The sequence below is a fragment of the Triticum dicoccoides genome, chromosome 6A (assembly GCF_002162155.2).
Source record: "Triticum dicoccoides isolate Atlit2015 ecotype Zavitan chromosome 6A, WEW_v2.0, whole genome shotgun sequence".
In the NCBI taxonomy this organism is placed as follows: domain Eukaryota; kingdom Viridiplantae; phylum Streptophyta; class Magnoliopsida; order Poales; family Poaceae; genus Triticum; species Triticum dicoccoides.
Genome location: NC_041390.1, coordinates 416721902 through 416731053, shown reverse-complemented (window position 1 = coordinate 416731053; position 9152 = coordinate 416721902).

The following is a 9152-nucleotide window of genomic DNA, read 5'->3' as shown; positions in this document are numbered from 1 at the left end:
CAAATCGGTCCCACCGAGTTTGCCTGACCAACTCTCTGGTTAGCTAATTACCAAATTCGGTCTCACCGAGTTTGTGTAATCGGTCTCACCGAGATTATGTTATGCCCAAACCCTAACCGAATCGGTCCTACCGAGTTGCATGTCAGTCCCACCGAAAATCTCTAACGGTCACTAGGTTTACATTTTCGGTCCGACCGAGTTTATTGATTCGGTCCCACCGAGATTGGAAAACTGTGTAACGGTTAGGTTTTGTGTGGAGGCTATATATACCCCTCCACCTCTTTCTCATTCGGTGAGAGAGCCATCAGAACACACACACCATTCCAACTCATATGGTCTGAGAGAGAACCACCTACTCATGTGTTGAGATCAAGACATTCCATTCCTACCATATGAATCTTGATCTCTAGCCTTCCCAAGTTGCTTTCCACTCAAATCTTCTTTCCACCAAATCCAAATCCTATGAGAGAGAGTTGAGTGTTGGGGAGACTATCATTTGAAGCACAAGAGCAAGGAGTTCATTACCTACACACCATTTGTTACTTCTTGGAGAGTGGTGTCTCCTAGATTGGCTAGGTGTCACTTGGGAGCCTCCGACAAGATTGTGGAGTTGAACCAAGGAGTTTGTAAGGGCAAGGAGATCGCCTACTTCGTGAAGATCTACCGCTAGTGAGGCAAGTCCTTCGTGGGCGATGGCCATGGTGGGATAGACAAGGTTGCTTCTTCGTGGACCCTTTGTGGGTGGTTGCTTCTTCGTGGACCCTTCGTGGGTGGAGCCCTGTGTGGACTTGCGCAACCGTTGCCCTTGGGTGGAGCCCTGTGTGGACTCACGCAACCGTTACCCTTCGTGGGTTGAAGTCTCCATCAACGTGGATGTAGGATAGCACCATCTATCCGAACCACGGGAAAAACATATGTGTCTCCAATTGCGTTTGATCTCTCCAAACCCTTCCCTTTACATTCTTGCAAGTTGCATGCTTTACATTCCGCTGCTCATGTACTTTTTGCATGCTTGCTTGATATGTATTGCGTGTGCTGAAATTGTGACTAAACCCCACTTAAACCGAAAAAGCTTAAAGATTGCAACTTTAGCACTAAGTGTCTAATCACCCCCCCCCTTTAGACACATCTACTTCTAGATCCTACAAGTGGTATCAGAGCGTTGGTCTCCATTGCCTTGGTTTAATCACCATTGGAGGAAGATGGATGTGTCTACTCTAGGGAATCTTAGACATAGAGTGCCTATTCTTGATGGAAAGTATTTTCATGAGTGGAAAAATGAGACGCTTGTAATCTTCAATCAATATCATTTGAACAAGTATATTGCTAGCCCTTGTGCACTCCATATTGATCCCTTGCATCCTACCCTAGATGAAGATATTGACATGATTCGCAATCTTAGAACTATTGAGCTCATCATTAGAGGATTGCCCAAAGATTTGATTGCTAGTTTGCCTACTCAAAATTGCGCCTATACTATATGGAAATTTCTTGAGGAACGGTTTCCCAATCACTCCTTGAAAACTTTGGATGAAATTCTCCATAAATCTATTGCCTTGAGTAAGATGAACTCTAGTGATCCTAGTTTTGGCAAATGTCTTCTTGAACTTGCCAATCTTAAGTATGCTAAAGGAGATGTTGGAATCATTAATGATATCATACTCAAAGCTATAAGAATTCATAAAAGTAACCACTTTGATCATTTATCTAATGAATTACCCTCTCTAGGAAATGATGAGTCACAAGATCATGATGAACATGAATACTATGATGATGATGATAGTGTCTCCGATCTTGATAATGCAATGAGACATTTTGGTCTTATGGCAAATCTTCGGGGATATGAATCAGGAGGAAAGGAATGGGTCCTTGATAGCGGATGCACTGATCATATGACCGGAGATGAAGAGATGTTCCGTGAACTTGCTGAAAACAACGGCCCTCGAAAATATGTCACCTTTGGTGATAATTCAAAGGGTAAAGTGGTTGGCCTTGGTAAGGTGGCCATCTCACATGATAGTTCCATTCAAAATGTCATGCTCGTTGAATCTCTTGGCTACAACTTACTTTCAGTATCTAGACTTGCTGATTTCGGTTTGAATGTCCTATTTACTGAGGTAGATTGCCAAGTATTTCGTCGAGACAGTCATAAAATGGTCTTTACGGGTATGCGTAGAGGTGATCTTTACATTGTCGATTTCTCTAAAAAGGCACAACCTAAAACTTGCTTTGTTGCTAAATCCTCAAAAGGCTGGTTGTGGCATAGACGACTAGGTCACGTTGGCATGAGAAACCTTGACAAGCTTATTAAAGGAAATCATATCCTTGGAGTTAACGATGTCATATTTGATAAGGATAGACTTTGCAGTGCTTGTCAAGCAGGTAAACAGGTTGGAGGAAGACATCCCGTGAAGAACATCATGACCACAAGGAGGCCACTCGAGCTGCTTCACATGGATCTTTTTGGTCCCAACGCCTACAAGAGTCTCGGTGGAAATTCTTTTGGTCTAGTTATTGTTGATGATTTTTCAAGATTTACGTGGGTGTTCTTTCTTAATGACAAGTCGCAGGTCCAGAAGATCTTCAGAAACTTCGCTAGGAAGGCCCAAAATCAGTTTGATGTGAAGATCAAGAAGGTTCAGAGTGACAATGGAACGGAGTTCAAGAACGCAAATGTGGACACCTTTCTTGACGAAGAAGGGATTTCACACGAGTTCTCGGCTACGTACACACCTCAACAAAATGGAGTTGTTGAGAGGAAGAACCGGACGCTCATCGAAATGGCAAGAACGATGCTTGATGAATACAAGACGCCAAAGCACTTTTGGGCAGAAGCGGTTGAGACAGCTTGTCACGCAACAAATCGCTTATATCTTCACAAGCTACTCGGCAAGACGGCATACGAGCTCCTCACCGGTAACAAGCCTCAAGTTGGATACTTTCGAGTATTTGGCTCAAAGTGCTACATTCTTGATAAGCATCGTCATTCAAAGTTTGCTCCTAAATCTCATGAAGGTTTTCTACTTGGTTATGGCTCAAACTCTCACACTTACCGTGTCTACAACAATTTCACCCGAGAGGTTGAAGAGACGGTAGATGTGAAGTTTGATGAATCTAATGGCTTGCAAGTAGAGCAATTGTCAATTGATGTAGGAGACAAAGACCCTTCGGAAGCAATTCAAGACTTGTCCATTGGCAAAATTCGTCCAACGGAGGTGAAGGAGAGTACTTCATCCGTCCAAGTGGAAGCTTCTACTTCACAACAAGGTGAACCAAGAATCAACACGGAAGCATCCACAAGTGGGACACACCAAGATGAAGAAAACGAGGAAGTACGTCAAGATGAACATCAACAACCTCCTTCTCCACCACGACAAGAGAACGACGACGTCAACAATGAAGAAGGCCAAGAAGAAGAACAAGATGAAGAAGATGTTCAACGAAGACCCAAGCAAAATCTCTCACGAGTTCGAGCAAGAATTGCCAAAGATCATCCAGTCGAGCAAATCCTCAATGATATACAAACCGGGAGAATCACTCGCTCAAGAACTTGTTTAGCTAACTTTTGTGAAAACTATTCATTCATCTCTAGCATTGAACCAATGCAGGTTGAAGAAGCATTGGAAGATCCGGATTGGATAAACGCTATGCATGAAGAGCTACATAATTTTGAGAGAAACCAAGTTTGGACATTGGTTGAGAAGCCCGACAACAACCACAACATCATTGGTACCAAATGGGTGTTTCGCAACAAGCAAGATGAAGATGGACAAGTGGTCCGCAACAAAGCACGTCTCGTCGCCCAAGGATACACACAAGTCGAAGGTATGGACTATGGTGAGACGTATGCTCCCGTTGCTAGACTTGAGTCCATTCGCATCTTACTTGCCTATGCTATCACCATAATATCACCTTGTACCAAATGGACATTAAAAGTGCTTTTCTAAATGGAGAAATAGAGGAGGAAGTTTATGTCAAACAACCTCCCGGCTTTGTCAATCCTAAGAAACCAAATCATGTTTACAAACTTCACAAAGCTCTTTATGGTCTTAAACAAGCTCCTAGAGCATGGTATAAATGCTTTACCAAGTTCCTTACTACAAGTGGTTTTGAAATTGGTAAAATTGATTCTACTCGTTTTACTAAAAAGGTTAATGGAGAACTATTTGTATGCCAAATTTATGTTGATGACATCATATTTGGTTCAACTAACCCTCTCTTTAGTGAAAAGTTTGGAAAGCTAATGTCAGAGAAGTTTGAGATGTCTATGATGAGCGAACTCAAATTCTTTCTCGGGTTACAAATCAAGCAAACTAAGGAAGGTACATTTGTCTCTCAAACAAAGTACACCAAGGACTTATTCAAGAAGTTCAATATGCAAGAATGCAAAGGTATGTCTACACCCATGCCTACTAGTGGACATAATGATTTGACCAAAGATGGTGAACCTGTTGATCAAAAGGTTTATCGCTCTATGATTGGTTCATTGTTATACCTATGTGCTTCACGTCCCGATATTATGCTAAGTGTGTGCATGTGTGCACGATATCAAGCTGCTCCTAAAGATTGTCATCTTAAGGCTGTGAAAAGGATAGTAAGATATTTAATCCATACACCAAATTTTGGCATTTGGTATCCTAAGAGGTCTTCTTTTGATCTTGTTGGCTATTCCGACTCAGATTATGCCGGAGACAAGGTTGATAGAAAGTCCACTTCGGGTACTTGTCAATTTCTTGGTAGATCTCTTGTGTCTTGGTCTTCCAAGAAACAAAACTCGGTATCCTTATCCACCGCCGAAGCGGAATACATTGCCGCTGGTTCATGTTGTGCTCAATTACTTTGGATGACCCAAACTCTTAAAGATTATGGGATTTATGTGAAACATGTTCCACTGCTTTGTGACAATGAAAGTGCTATCAAAATTGGTCATAATCCTGTACAACATTCTCGAACTAAGCATATTGAAGTTCGCCATCATTTCATTCGAGATCATGTTGCTAAGGGTGACATCAATCTTAAGCATGTTTGCACCGATAAGCAATTAGCGGATATATTCACTAAACCGCTTGATGAGAAAGTGTTTTGCAGGTTGAGAGGAGAATTGAACATCATTGATGCTTCGAACTTGGAGTAGAAACTCCATTGGATACATGCAAGACATGAGCTTATGACTAATCCATGATGTATCTCTTATGATAACTATCTTATGTCTTGGATATATTTGCACCTTGCATGTTGTCTAACCCATGTAGGTGCTTGGTTGAATCTAATTCCATGAGATTGCGACTCACTCACATCTTGAGCAATCTCTACAAGACCAAGACTCTACACAATAGTGGTTGAAGACAAGGAAGCACAAAACCATTCAAACATATCCTTTGACAAATTCTATGTTAAGCTTCATGATTGTCATTTTTTGATACACAAGTGCTCTTCCTTGCAAGAACTAACCCATGTAGGTAGATGAACTCAAACTCCAAGTGGTGCTCCCAACTCTTGATGAACTACATCAACCCTGAGCACCCACACAAGTTCAACTACATGAGCAAGAACCACATCACCACCCAAGGTATGTTATTCCATCTTAGAGAAGCTTTACTCCAAGACATGAGTCAAAGCAACTCAACAAGATGTGAATACATCAAGATGCTTAAACGAAAAATGGTAACCCCATTTTGAGCTTAAACGATGAGTATGACCTATGATCAAGTGTTCTCACTTGACTCCTAAGTCAATATACTCTAACATAGGTGACTATGTCACCGCCCAATTCTAGATGAAGTTCTCTTGTGTTCTTTTCTGAGTTATTGCATTTGTCCCTTGCATATTTGTTTCCTTCTTTTTCAAACAAAGCAAAAACAAAAACTTCATCGAGAAACTTTCACTCTTTTTTTTTGTTCTTGTTCTGCATATTTCTGCATCAAATTCATTGCAAATCTTTGTGAGATCTTACTTGACTAGTGAGCTGAGGTGACAAGTGTTTTTCTCTGTGATGAACTCGGTTTCACCGAATTGCCATTTTTGGTCCAACCGAATCCCTTCGGTACTACCGAAACATGCCACTCGGTGCCACCGATTTCGCAACAGGAAAAACAGTTTGCCACATATTCTATATTTCTTCTGATCCAGCTCCACTCAATGAATCTTGTCCTCTACAAGCATCACAGTTTTATTCCCGCTTTGTACTGAATCTCAAGGACCAAACCTATTCGACGGATTCCAGGAAAAACCTTCTTGGAAATTGATGTCAAAGGGGGAGAGAGAGAGATCACATCAAAGCTTATCATCAGGGAGAGAGAGATCACATCAAAAGCTTATCACCTACAAAGGAGAAAGTACTAAGGGGGAGAGAATACTCAAGGATCCCATATATTAAGGGGGAGAAAGAAATCTTCAAGGGGGAGAGAATACTCAAGGATCCCAGATGCTTGATGTTCAAGAGGAGAGATGCCACATGTCTTTTTGGGGGAAAGACATGTTCATATGAACTCATTTGAATTAAGTTCTATTCATATCTTTCAGCTCTGATTTTCTGTTTCCTATCTTCTCCCAATATCCCATGTACGATTCAGGGGGAGCAAGACACCTAAGGAAAAGAAATCAGTCAAATTCATTGCATATCTTTATTCTTGGGGACATGTTGAATTCAATGTGGTACCTTGTACTCATTCTCTACATGTCATCCCAGTCTTGGTATTCTTGTGGTTTCTTTTGTTTGCTCTGGCTAGTGGATGTACCTGTGTTATCTAACCTTGTTTGTGCAGGTTCATTCCATCCTAAGCCAACTCAAGGCCACAAGGTAAGTATATGCATCAAAATCATGAGTATGAGGAATTCTTGCTTATGTACATACTGTTTGCAAGAAGGACTCATGAGCATGAAGGTATTTTCCTTGATAATCTTTTGCTCTGATGCATATGGCCAAATACATGTAACACATTGCCTACTCTGTCATGGTTATGCTCTCACATGCCTCTATATTTCATATTTACATGAGTGCATACATGTAGGGGGAGCCTATGCTCGTTACATGTCCTTCCAAAGCTTTACTTGCTGTTCTTTATATCTTTATCTAAAGCTTTGATGTATGTTGCCATCAATTACCAAAAAGGGGGAGATTGAAAGCACAAGTGCTCCCTAGGTGGTTTTGATAATTGATGACAACACATCTCTTGTTGGACTAACATTTCTATCTAGCATGTTTCAGGTAAGTTCAACAATGAGTGGCATGGACTAAAGGTTGTGGGAACTCCTTCAAGATGTAAGGACAAAGGATTGGCTAAAGCTTCAAGCTCAAGACCCTTCATTTTACATTTTAGTGATCCAAGATCACATTGAGTCCATAGGAAAAGCCAATACTATCAAGGAGGGATGAGGTGTTGCTTAATGAGCCTCTTGCTTCATGTGCTTAATGATATGCTCCAAAATCCTCAGCTACTTTCCCACTTCCACATATGACCTAAACCCTAAGCCAAACTCGGTCCTACCGATTCCTCCTATCCGGCGCTACCGAGTTTCACTTGTCATTAGCCACTTCCAAACCCTAGCAATTCGGTTCTACCGATAAGGATCTCGGTCTCACCGAGATGGGATTGCAAACTCTCTGTTACCTATTGCAATATTCTCGGTCCCACCGAGATATGCAATCGGTCCCACCGAGATTGCAATGTAAACTCAGTGTTTCCCCTTTGTAACTTTTCGGTCTCACCGAGTTCCACTCAGTCTCACCGAAAGAGCAAATCGGTCCCACCGAGTTTGCCTGACCAACTCTCTGGTTAGCTAATTACCAAATTCGGTCTCGCCGAGTTTGTGTAATCGGTCTCACCGAGATTACGTTATGCCCAAACCCTAACCGAATCGGTCCTACCGAGTTGCATGTCAGTCCCACCGAAAATCTCTAACGGTCACTAGGTTTACATTTTCGGTCCGACCGAGTTTATTGATTCGGTCCCACCGAGATTGGAAAACTGTGTAACGGTTGGATTTTGTGTGGAGGCTATATATACCCCTCCACCTCTTTCTCATTCGGTGAGAGAGCCATCAGAACACACACACCATTCCAACTCATATGTTCTGAGAGAGAACCACCTACTCATGTGTTGAGATCGAGACATTCCATTCCTACCATATGAATCTTGATCTCTAGCCTTCCCAAGTTTCTTTCCACTCAAATCTTCTTTCCACCAAATCCAAATCCTGTGAGAGAGAGTTGAGTGTTGGGGAGACTATCATTTGAAGCACAAGAGCAAGGAGTTCATTACCTACACACCATTTGTTACTTCTTGGAGAGTGGTGTCTCCTAGATTGGCTAGGTGTCACTTGGGAGCCTCCGACAAGATTGTGGAGTTGAACCAAGGAGTTTGTAAGGGCAAGGAGATCGCCTACTTTGTGAATATCTATCGCTAGTGAGGCAAGTCCTTCGTGGGCGATGGCCATGGTGGGATAGACAAGGTTGCTTCTTCGTGGACCCTTTGTGGGTGGTTGCTTCTTCGTGGACCCTTCGTGGGTGGAGCCCTGTGTGGACTCGCGCAACCGTTGCCCTTGGGTGGAGCCCTGTGTGGACTCACGCAACCGTTACCCTTCGTGGGTTGAAGTCTCCATCAACGTGGACGTAGGATAGCACCACCTATCCGAACCACGGGAAAAACATCCGTGTCTCCAATTGCGTTTGATCTCTCCAAACCCTTCCCTTTACATTCTTGCAAGTTGCATGCTTTACATTCCGCTGCTCATATACTCTTTGCATGCTTGCTTGATATGTATTGCTTGTGCTGAAATTGTGACTAAACCCCACTTAAACCGAAAAAGCTTAAAGATTGCAACTTTAGCACTAAGTGTCTAATCACCCCCCCCTTTAGACACATCTACTTCTAGATCCTACAGCAATCCAGTGCAGAAAATTTAAGTGCAATATAGTTTTCGAGGAGATTATGATCCTCAGGTTGGTCGGCCGCACCCAACCTGAGTCTCGAGGAATTTGCACACCGCCTTTTGTGTCCAGAAGTATTCTGCCGAGCTAGGAGTTGATCCTCAGGCCGATTTTGTGAATCAACCTGAGTCTTAGGGTCTATTGGGATCAGCGGTCTTATGTCATCCTTGAGGTGCATCTCGGGTTTTAGACTGATACACACCTTGAGGGCTATTGGCTATAT